Source organism: Lampetra fluviatilis, chromosome 1 (assembly GCF_964198595.1).
Source record: "Lampetra fluviatilis chromosome 1, kcLamFluv1.1, whole genome shotgun sequence".
Taxonomy (NCBI): Eukaryota; Metazoa; Chordata; class Hyperoartia; order Petromyzontiformes; family Petromyzontidae; genus Lampetra; species Lampetra fluviatilis.
Genome location: NC_136275.1, coordinates 23,939,794 through 23,952,262, shown reverse-complemented (window position 1 = coordinate 23,952,262; position 12,469 = coordinate 23,939,794). Strand labels below are relative to the sequence as shown.

Here is a 12,469-nt window from a genome sequence, read left to right as displayed (position 1 = left end):
CCAGAAGCAAATTGCTTGTTAGTGTCGATGCAGATCTTTGTGGTTTCACGCAAGGTCAGTGGGGTTGTACGCATTCATATACCGTAGGTATACGTGCTGAAGTCGAGAAATAATCTAACAAAAATTACACGTCGAAATTCGGTATCATCGTCGGCGCACACCTCCGTGTCCGGCTGATTGTGGCGTGCACAGAGATCATCATGCGCATATGATGCCTATCTACAAAAACAGCAAATATGCCACTGTACAGCCAGTAGATTACTGACATTCATTCTGTATCTTGAATGTCAACTGTTTCTCTGGGTATTCCACACACATTCTTTGGTTTTTTCGGTAAAGTCACGTAGGTTAAAATAAAACAAATAAATTAAATCACGACGTTTCGGAGGCAACACAAGCTTCCGTCTTCAGGTGAAACCGTCACAGCAAAATTGCTGTATCAAGATTTAATTTATTTGTTTTCTTTTAACCTACGTGACTTTATCGAAAAAAACAAAGCGTATGAATCCTTGCAGTCACGAAAGCTTCAAATCTAGAATTATTCCACACACGTTCAACAATTATTCGAAAGGAATCGGCCAAACTGCCAAAGCAGGTCATTATTAGAGAAGCATATTGATGATTATCAGATGACGTTAATTGGGTTAACGATTATATTTGTTCAAATAAAACTTAAAATTAGAATTATTTGAGAAATCTATAATGAAGCTGTACAAACTACACAATCTACATACATTTTTATTATGAGCGACCAGGCAGTTTTATCAACATGTATTCTAATTTTAATGTATTATTAATAACAAGTGCTGTCTTCACATTTATAATGGATATTGAAAATGTGGTAAAAAAGTGACTGAGTATTTTACTTTAGGGGTTTAACAATGCATCACTACATTCACTCATCAAAATCGGTTAAGGTTCACGATTTATGCAAATAATTTAACACGCCAGTCGTTTTTTTGATTTATTGTTTTTACTATATACACATGATATGCTGTAATGTTAGATTTAGGCTTAAGGAGTGAACAAAACTGTACGGCATAAAAAGACATGACAGAGAAATGAGACGAACAATATGTTTTCTTGAATCGAATCGCAGCCCTCAATCGGGACCGCTTCGTCAAATGCCTGGGTGGGGCAGATGATGCATTGCACTCATACCTCACCACCTATATTTTAGTGGCCCTCACTTGTGTGTTGGTTTCTGTGTATGATAAATGTATTAATTGTATCGTTTGAGATGCAGTATCGCCTTTGAAAGGGAAACATGAGCTCCGTAGTGGGTTTTTTTGCCTTTTAATTGCTCATACCCATCTGTATCACGATTCCCAGCTGGTCGAATGTCATCGCTTTCCTTCCTTTTCGCTTAGATAAAAATGTCTGTTTTTACAATTCTCTCAAATGTTACATACACAGTATATATGTAGTAACATACAGGCTGATTTTTAGGATCTGAAACCTCTTAGAAGAGCATTAAAAACCTTTCTGGTAAAGGCAGTACATGCGATTGTGGTGATCGCTGAAATCCACTCGAGACCTGGCACTAAACAGACCTGCATCACGCTATAAAGAAAAGCACACTGGGGCTCCAGCTATAAATATACACCAGCATGTTACAGTCTGTTCTGTGCAACAGTTTGATTGATTGCATCTCGACGGTCGTTTGTGCTTGGAGTGAGGATGATTCCCACAATAAATATAGTGCTAAGCGGCATGTCATCTTTTGTGAGTCCCTGGAAAATAACAGCAACAATATAATCCTTGCATTTGGGCTTATCCGATGGTTGCTTGCAAAGGCTTGGAAGTGGAGTGCTGTGTCAATAGAGCCCATGCGAATTATTCTTGTGCACAATTCTGCAAGTCTTTCCATGGAAATAAGACTTGCCACACATGCCTTTTGGTGTTTGGCAATACAGCCAGCGTTGATTGGTACTTGTAGCTAAATCTGCATGGCTTCCCCTAATGTGTGTCGGTTCAAGCCAAAACACTATACATTGCAAGACAAGTTGTATGAAGTTAACTAATGTAAATTACTCTGTTTATAGTGGCACATGCCTGTAATACAATGTTTAGAAGCAAGGTTTGTGGATCGTGCAGGAATAATAATTTTTCCCTCATCACGGTTATTATTATTACTCTTATATGCGCAGGAAAGCATAGCTGAGTCTCAACACTTTTGAGGAGGGTCCTACCTGCCTTGCTTTCGCAGTTGGGTACAATGTTGCTTTGTGCCCTCTCACTTTATGGATTTTCTGGTCATTTCTAAGCATCTGGGTATTTGACCCACACCAGTTGCATTGTATGTTTTTTTTAGCTATCTGCATGGAGGAAACCGAAGAACCCGGAGAAAAATCATGCAGAATATGGGGGACAATATACAAACTGTGCAGAGAATTGTGTGTCGTGAATGGTGGTTGAACTCAGTCTCGATGAGACGAAGCCATCAGTCTGGTAGATGGTGTCCTCAAAATGGGTGAAGGAATCAATGAGCGACTATCACGGGAAGTGGCCTTGGTTGTAGCGAAAAAAGTGTGATAAAGGAGAGATGGCTGAACACAGATAAGCAAGTGATTGAAATTAATCCGTGAGTGCTGGATCTTCAGCCAACCTGACTGCTTTACATGGACTTTTATGAAGTCCAGTGGGGGGTAGGAAGCGGGCGCTCCATCTCAGATACGATCGCAGTATTCCAAACCAGATTAATTTCTTCTTGGTGCAAATCAACTTTTGCAGAAACTGTTTGAAATAACTTTGGCAAATGACCAGAATTGACAAGAGCCATCTGGACAAGATGTCAGTTTGCTTGCATTTGCAGTTTTGCTTGCTTGATGACACGTTTGAAAATTGTCCCTTGCAGCTTTGTATTTGGCAAGAGATAAAAGAGACTGATAAGGATAACAACTAATAATATACACTTTTTTTTGCCCGTCCAAGGACGGGTGTATATTGCAGTAAATCTGAAATATTCAATAGAAAAATTGTTCAGCTCATGATTATTAATGAGGCGGGGGGGGGTTGCCCCATATGGAGTGACATCACCCGCTAATGGTTATTGGGGAGGGGTGCTGCATGTGGAGTGACGTCACCCCCTCATGGTTATTGTAGAGGGGTGCGGCATGTGGAGTGTCACCCACTCATGATTATTAATTAGGGGAGGAGTGCGGCATGTGGAGTGTCAGTGTAAATTTCCACGCAGGCATGAATATTAATGAAGGGGAGGGGGGGGGGCTCTTTTGCAGTGACGTCATGCACGGATGTAGCACTGTGCTGCATAGATTTATTTTTCAAAGGTTTTATTTAACTTGACTCCTGTTTGTCGTGGTCAAATCTTGTAATCAAAAGTTAGTCTACTTCCTGTTGTCCAATCAATTCGAAATTTTGCACACGTACTCAGATCCGGTGACAATGCATGCCCGTATCAAAATCGGCATAAATTAATTGCCTCTTTTCAAGCAATTACAAACTGTGGAATCGCCTCACATAAAAAGCAGGCGCCGCATGTCTCAGGCGCGCCTGCTCAGTGTGAACGAGTAGTACATTGAAGATTCATTTATAAAATTACCAATTATTTCAAGTAAGCGTTGATGTGGGAGCAGGCGCCACATCATTGACGTACTTCTCGACTGTGAGTTGAACGAAGTTGTTTATAAAACCGTTGTTTTAAAAAATAACTTTTTTAAAGGCGTTTATTTACCGCCACTTTCTGTAAAGAAACGTCATATTTGAAGCGACTTTGCATAATAAATTATTAAATTCAGCTCGACTTTCCTCTGCGTTAGTGTAAAAATCCACCCACTCATTAATATTAATGAGGGGGTGGTGGGCTTAATGTGGAGTGACATCACGTGGGGGGTGGGCCTCATGTGGAGTGACGTCACGCGCGGGACGGACAGACATTCCTGAGTGATTATAGTAGGTAATGCTCTAGCTTTATAAGAGACTGCTGCTTGAAAGTTCAGGTTAATGCACAGAGAGTGACTGTTCCAATCTGCAGCATACTCCCAGATATACAGAAATGCAAGTTAGAGACACATCTTAAGCAAGATCCGACTAAAAAGACTCTGCTTAAAAGTGTATTGGGACTCGATCAAGGCTTGAGTGTGAATGCACAAAGCACGAATGAGATTATTTTGCACTGCAGATAAAGCAGTCAAGTGTGGACTCATCACAATTAGACCAACCTCATTTGTAATGGCAGCTCATCTATGCATATACCCATACATTATGAGACCTGATTTGCCAGTAGAAAGATATAGTAATAGGTTTTTACCCTTTTATCTGGCACCAAAACGGACACCTTTATACAAGGGATCATGTTTGCAATAACCACAACACAAGCAGTCAAAATGCAAACAGAGACAACTCTGATAATGATATGCACTGTCCTTGAAATTGATTGGTCCACACTCGAGATGGCTTTTATTAGAGCCTAGTCTCACATGGTGTTGGCTCTTTTTGTTTGCATTTTGACTGCTTGTGTTGTGGTTATTGCAAGCATGAACCCTTGTATAAAGGTGTCAGTTTTGGTGCCAGATAAAAGGGTAAAAACCTATTACCATCTACCCATACTTTCAGCTTCTGTGCACCCAGTGTACAGTGGTGGCACAGTGGTTAGTGCACTGCGCCATTAACCCAGTGTCTTGAATCCATTTCCCAGCTCAGGCTCATATCAGTGATGAGTGACATCTGAACTGCGCCTGGGCCAATGCACACTGACCAGCATGGTAGAAGTCTGTTCAAATAACCCCCACGACTCTCATGGAATGTCGAGTTCTTCATCCAGCAGGAGATATACGGAAGGCTGTAAACATGTTTTAGTGTTGCATCTGGAGGCGCGGGAGCATCACAAATGTGAGCGATGTGACTGCTTGCTCGGTCCGATGTGACTGCATGTCTGCTGAGCTGAACTGTTTTTGTTGTTGTGTATTGCAGTGCAGCCAAAGGGCAGAGGGGCACATGCTATCTTCTGTGCAATGCACAGAGGCCTAATGCAACGCCGGGCTTATGTATCTCTGGGGCTCTAAGAGACGATATCCTTCAGGATGTTTATTCAGACCTCGCCTTGACTTCACGGCTTCACCCTCGCCAACCACCGCTTATTAACATTCTCACGAGACCGTCCGCTAACATTGCACAACCCTTACTGGGGTTAGGAGTTGCAGTTCGGATTTAAAACCTTCCAACTTTAGCAAGGAAGGGTGAGGCTTTGAAGCATGCATGTGTGATCATTTTGGCCCACCACATGTGACGCTACATGTCTTATTTCTTCCACCAGTGGCCCTGCCAGAAAGTTGACATTTTCGAATATGTTGTCCCCATTGTTGTGGACACTGCCACTGCCCTTTTGGATCTTACCTGTTTGCTCATGTTTGAAACTAAACACGAAACTTAAACTATTATTACCAGGTCAGGCCCACTGAGCTATGCAGCTCTTTTTCAGAAGCAACCTGGCTACAAATGGTAGTTCAATGAAGTGGCTTATGTGGAAATTTATAGCAGCAAAATACTCTAAACGCATGTTTCTAAATGTGGAGGGAAAAACCGGAGGACCCGGAGAAAAATCCACACGAGCACGGGGAGAAACATAAAAAATATAAATATACAGCAGGTATCAGGGTCGGGATTGAACTCCCGACCTCCTGCATACCAGGCGAGGTAGTTAACATATTGCCACCGTGGCAACCCAAGTTGGAAGTTTCTGTTAGCCGTGGCTGGGAATTGGATCACCAGGTTTATAGTTAAGGGCACGAATCACTTCACCACTGTGCCCCCTGACCCCATTTTGGAGGCCTTTGTTGAGTAGAAATCCCATTATCAACATATTTGTATTTTAGATTTGAAGCTTTCATGACTGCAAGGATTAATATTCTTTGTTTTTTTCGGTAAAGTCACGTAGGTAAAAAATGAAATAAAATTAATGAAAACAACTAAATTAAATCACGGCGTTTTGGGCGCAACACTTAAGTGGTTGTGCTTTTGCTACGTTGTCCCCATCTGAAGAAGGACGCTTGTGTTACGCCCGAAACGTCGTGATTTAATTTAGTTGTTTTCATTTATTTTATTTTATTTTATTTTTTACCTACATGACTTTACCGAAAAAACCAAAGAGTATATTTGTATTTTATTACAGTTTATTATTAGTATGTGAATATTCTTTTAAATTAGTACAACAATACATAGATAAACATATGGGCAATTCTACAGCAACATCATTACAAGAACACCACCAGCATATTAGACGTGTTGAAATTATTTTTAGGTATTGCACCACCTGCTGTTTAAGAAACTTGCCTTCTCCATAATAGGTGAAATTATCCTGATGCTAAATTGTATGGCTGTCAGGTTATCTGTCCCATGATTTAATTCCATTAAAATACAATGTACCATATATTTTAAAGGATTTTTCACCCCAAAGAGGTAACTGGATGACCTGAAAAAAAAATAACCAATCCAAGACAGGATTACAAAACCTCCACAAAAAGAAATCCGAAACCTACTTTCTGTAATGCCTCCTACATACACCTGACTGCATCTTCAGGTTGGCATTTCACACACAGTACATGTTATTATCATGCGCTAATCTACTGCCGGTGTATACTCCAGGTCAGAATTTGTTTCTTTAGAACTGCTTTTTGTGTTCAGTTTGTTGTCCTTCCCCGCACCTCCAATTAGCACGGTTGGCTACGTATGGTGTGAAAGAAGTTCAACATACATACAGAGTCCGCTCCTGGGACAGACACTCACTACAATAATGGTGGCACTGGTGCGTGCATGCCATAAATCTCAGGAGGATGACCCATGCAGTGTTTGCACGGGGAAGCTGGGTCTTAATGCAGAAGGGTATGGCAGTACTGCACAGCGAATATTTGTTCAAGCACGCCTCTGAGCCAGTTAGTAAAAGGGTTTGGCACGTAGTTTTCACTCTCCAGCACTTGCTTGGTGATGCGCAGTACCCACATTGATATCGCAAGCTGACTATGTCACAGTTCAGCCCTCGATGGCCCATCTCAGCTGGATGCCCCATGGAGCATGTGTGGTTTCAAATATAGAAGCACCCTAAGCAATTTATGCCTCAGCAGCATAAGTAAATATGATTGGATGCCTGCAAGTTTTTATTTATTTTAGTATGTGTTTAGAGTAATTGAGCAAGAGACCTCTGAGGTGAACTTAAACAGTCAAGAATACCAAATAATGTAAGCAAATGGGCAAAAGAGACCATGATATTGTACACTTACAGGCTTTAGAAAATGCCATAACCAATCCCTGTGTAAAGACTGCGAATTTTCAAGGCTTCATTATACAAATGGTGCTTTTAAATGTAAAAATATTTATTTATTGCGTTAGTTTAAATAACATTCTGCAATAACATGAATACATGGCAGCTTTACCTTGTTATAAAATTTGTACGAAATTTTTATTCCACTCTGTGAATATGTATTTGATCTTGTTTGCACACGATTATTTAATGATATAAGGGTTTTTTTCACTGCTAGTTTAAAACCTATTTAAGATTTATAAAGGTAAGTCTTTTTATTTAGATGCGGCTGCAAATTCCTAAATGTGAGAAATATCTCTGAAAGGATTCCAGTTTGAGGTGGGAATCGAGAAAATCTTAATCCACTAATTAATTAAAAACTGTTTCCAAGAGGCCTACAGAGTGTTACAACCCTGACATATAATTAACTGAATGCATTTTTACTTGAACATTTGTATTCGTTGAAAGGTCAAAGCGAATCAATTGTTTCCTTTGTCCTGTAACCTTTGGATAGTTCTAGTTCCAGTAGTATTATCGTTGTCGACATTCTGTCATTTGTGTAGAAGTAAAATCTTGCACATACACTGAAACACACATTTGACATAATATATGTGACAGTGGTGATTAACACTGTCTTGTTACAAACAAATATTTCACAGACTACTATTGCAAAAACTATTTCAAAGACTATTATGCACCCCCGATTCGCACGGTTGGTTCGAAAGAAGTTCAACATACATATCTTGCAGGAAAATACTTATTTAGAACAGAAGGACAGAGCAGAAGGGTCATTGCACAAACTGTTAGCCTGTAATGTTTCCGCAATTAGGCAGTGTAATTGACGCTGGTTTTTTTGGTGTTATCAGTCTTTGTACACCGCTACCAAATCCCCTAGGTTTTATTAATTACAGTCATTTTTGGGGTCCATTAGCTGTGCCCGCGTCGTGTTTGTTGGCGGCTGATACCAGTGCCCCTTTCACCCACTGCACATGCAGTCTCGTGGCTGACCGAAGCCCACTGCAACTGCAATAAGCCAAGCTGTCTTGGCAGCAGCTCCCTGCAGACTTAACCACCTACTCGCTGGGCAGGCGGATGAGCGAGCGAGCGGACGGGCGTGCGAGCGAGCCAAGCAAGCGAGCGAGCGTGCTGCATCCCCAGGCTTGGCCGCTGGCCGCTGCGTGCGGGCCGCTCCGGGTGCCAGAACGGCGCCAGGGCTTTTGTTTTAGCGATGACGAGATAGCACCATTTCCCAGAGACGCCCGCGCCTGGGAAAATCCCCAAAGGCCAGCGCCGTGTGACCCCTCGGGGTCCCAGCTCGCAGAGCCTAGCCTCCTCGCTTGTCGAGTGTTTATTTGAAGAGGAGGTGGAGATTTTAACCCTAATCATTTGCCTTTTCTCGTTCTAGGGGAGTTTTGCATTTTTATTATTCTTTTGTGTCGAGGCGTGGCCGTGAACGTGTTCAGTCTGTTCTTTCAGACACTTGCTCTCTTCCGTGTGCTTAAACTTTCAGGCGAGGCATGTGCTTCCTGTGACACCAGAGAGAATTGTGCTTTAAGCACATTAGAGATGTATATATTTTTTCGATTTTGCAATACCCACGAGGATGATGTGTCCATGTCGGTGGATGAGGAGGAGGAAGAGTGCATGGAAAAAAAATTATTTGATCCCGTTTTGATTTTAAATAGTGTCACAGACTTATCAACTTAAAATGAAGCTTATTACCTTTCCACCCTGAGCCCTTATTCCCATCAGACATCCAGTCACTTCCGTCTGTTCCCTCCCTTCAAGCTATCGCCCATCCTCTCCGCCCCCTGCCCAGCCCCTAACCCTCAACCCCCAATCCACAATTCCCACACTGTTCCCGGGCAGGGTAGGGCGTGTTGCCTCTTGAATGCACATATCAAATATCTGACGGGAACTCGTGCAGAGTTCAGTGGTGATGTGTGGCCGTGCACGTATTCACTCACTGTCATATTTAAACAGCAGTGGCATCGGATTTCATTTTTATCAATATCAGTGCATTTGTAATTAAAGCCGTTCATAATAACAATTTTATCTCATTAATAATGTTAATATTATTCTAACGTTTCAAAATGTTTGCTCCTAATTGTTGTTGAAGTTATTGTTGGCTGGAATGTGGTTGGCTCTATAATTATTATCCCATATTGAGTTGCTTATTTCATGCTTCTCTTTTTTTCTTGCAAGTTTACGGTGAATCTTGTCGTTCTGTTTTTAGCAGGTGAATGCAGAACAGACAGTGCATGCTGTGTAAAGGTTCATTCGCAGCCTCCATCCCACACCCTTACCATACAGCAGAATCGCTCGTTTAATCTCTTTTATTAGTTTGCAGCGCACGTGATGCTCAAATTCAGGATCTACCACGCTGGGGAATTAAACAAGCAGTGAGGCAGAAACTTAGGTGAGAAATCCTCGAGAACAACGCTCTAACCTCCGGGAAATTGCCTCGTATCACCTTGTGCCTCTTTTGGCGCATTCCGATAGCGTGCCCACTGTGCTTTCATTTTCATTCGAGCAGACGTTGAAGTGACATTTTCTTCACTTCCAAATACCCTGCTGATTCTCACTGGTTGTGTAAGAAATTGGTATTGTCAGTAGAATGAACGTGAAAAGAAATTTGCCTTATGAAGAGCGCAGATAACTTGAAAAACTTTCAGAGTGGAGATGCTCACTAATTGTTTTTTCTCTCAAGTCGCAAGTTTCCACGCAGCTTCCCTGCAGTACTGATAAATCTATCTTGCTTATCCATATCACGTTACACACATTTGTAGAATCCTATGCTATACTTATTTGCTTTTACCTTCAGTTGGATACACACCAAGAGAAAGCTGAGCAAAGTCTAACAAGGAAAACAATAAGCTCAGAGACCACATTTGACCGTTTATAGTGAAAGCCTTCTAACAATAATTGCGTCAAAAGTGTGCTTCTTAATTATCTTCAAAATGTGGTTTTAAATGTTATTAAATAGCAACGCCTTGCATCATGTTATTAATGCACACTGGCACACTCTCCGTGTCAGTATGACAAGGTGGCTTGGCTATTTGTTCATCTGGCAAGCTCAGTAATACATTAATTCATACCCCCGAGGCCATTATCAATAATCATGGGACTCTTCAATGTTATTTGCATGATTTGTATCTATCAGGCTGGGTGGAGCTGTGACTCACGATCGAAAGGGTCGTGACTTTAAATACGAGTCGGGAGTTGATCCAGTCCATCATCATACCCTTTTAAGGTCGACCAAATAACAAATATTCTTGGTTCTTTTGGTAAAGTCACGTAGAAGGGAAATAATAGCCCTGTTCTTCACCTGATGACGGCTGCTTGCATTATGGCTGAAACGTCGTGAGAATTTTATCTTACTATGTTTTGTTTTTATTATTTTATTATTTCCCTTCTACGTGACTTTTCCGAAAGAACCAAGAATATGAATCCATGCAGTCACGAAAGCTTTAAATCGAAATAACAAATACTTTATTGGAGGTCATCAATGTTCATCCTGCAGAGAGAATGCCTCCCCACCAGGGGAATGTGGATTTTTCTTCACTCGCTTAGAGCCACCAACAGAGATAAACATCGTCCCATCGCTTGTTTATTTGTGGAAACATAATGGCTACCTATTATTCTTATATTTATGTTTTTTTTACCTTGCGTTTGTTTACCGCTTTTTACGCATTTAATCGTTTGCTCCTTTGTTATTTTCTGGCAGCGGAAGTTTACACGTGTTTATATCGGAAGGGCATATGTCACTGTCGTTCATATGTTATGAGCAAAAGCGTTCCCTCCCCTTCACCGTGTAACATTGCATTTATAAACATTTTGCTCGTTGTAACGCAAGGGGGTGCCAGTGTTTGCATCGCCTCGCCTTTTTACACCGTGATGAACCGTGCCATGGCTTGTCTGGTTTGAGTCGTACACTGCATTTGTATGCACTCAGCTACATTTTCACCGAGGTTTACATCGTCAAATGAGAATGGACTCTTTTTGCACAACGAGCAGAGGCTCTGAATAGTTGTGGCTCCTGCAGTCATTAAGCATTTTGTATATAGTAAGTTTATTCATCAAAGAATAAAGACACATGTGTCCAGTGCAGATTCTTGTTATAGAATCACGTGAAAGCCCACTGAGACACAACAATACTTTCCTAGGAAACAAAGTGTTGAAAAGAGATCTATTATTATACATCAAGAGGTTTATAATGTTACTAACCACCTCTAACATTTTGTACTCACTTTAACTCGGTGTCTGGATGACTTGAAACATTTTGCTTGTTCTTTAATTCCTCATCCACGTTTGTTTTTCCCCTTTATTTGTTGCTGTTTGCTTCATTATTTACGCCTGTTTGTATGTGTATATTATTACGCGTTTGGCCTCCTCTTTCAACCACTGTAATGTCGTACTTTCATTCTCTAACCATGTCTATTCCCACTCCATCTCTGCATCCCCTTGCCCTGCCTCCTCGCTCCCCTCTATTTCTCCGCCTGTCACATTTCAGGTTCTGCTGGGGCACACATGGCCTCTTCTGTTAGTGCTGTTTATCTGACCAAGTGTCGAGAGAGTTCAACTCTCCCATAGCCCCCACAGGCTGCCTTCGATGCTCGCCCCATGCGCACGCTGCATCTCATACACTGCACTACAGAGGCAAAACAATAACATCAATAATTGCATCCAAGAGGATGCAGAACAGCTGTTTTCAGTGAGCCCTCTGCACGGGGGATGAAGGGGGGCTGTCCTTGCGGTTGCTGGGAAACTACAGTAATCTCAAACAAGGTGACACGAAGCCATGTGTTACACATTTAAGAAACAAGGACAGATATGGCCGACACTGTGGTTTTCTTTCCTTTTCATTTGTGGTCGTAAAATGTGTCTTGTACATATATTTTTGTAGCCATTTTATGAGCACATACATATATACACAACAAAGAAACATTTAGTTTTGTATTTTTGGTTATTTCGGTAACTTAACGAAAGAACCAAGAATATGAATCCCTGCAATCACGAAAGCTTTAAATCGAAATTTAGTTTCCTATAAACCAATACAAAATATTATCTAAAAAACACATTCTAATGATCATATCTTTTAGATAACCAGAAAATCATCTGGGGGTATGAAGAAAAAAATACTGCATTGGGATGTTTGCCAAATTTTTTAATGATAATTTTTGCATGTATGGGGAAACAGTTCTGCCTGTAGAA

At 41.2% G+C, this 12,469-nt stretch overlaps 1 protein-coding gene across 1 annotated transcript in view; it reads left to right on the top strand.

Annotated features, from left to right (window-relative positions):
• The window catches only part of VPS50 (VPS50 subunit of EARP/GARPII complex), a 104,154-nt gene that overhangs the window by 49,666 nt on the left and 42,019 nt on the right, over positions 1-12,469 (top strand). The window lies entirely within an intron of this gene.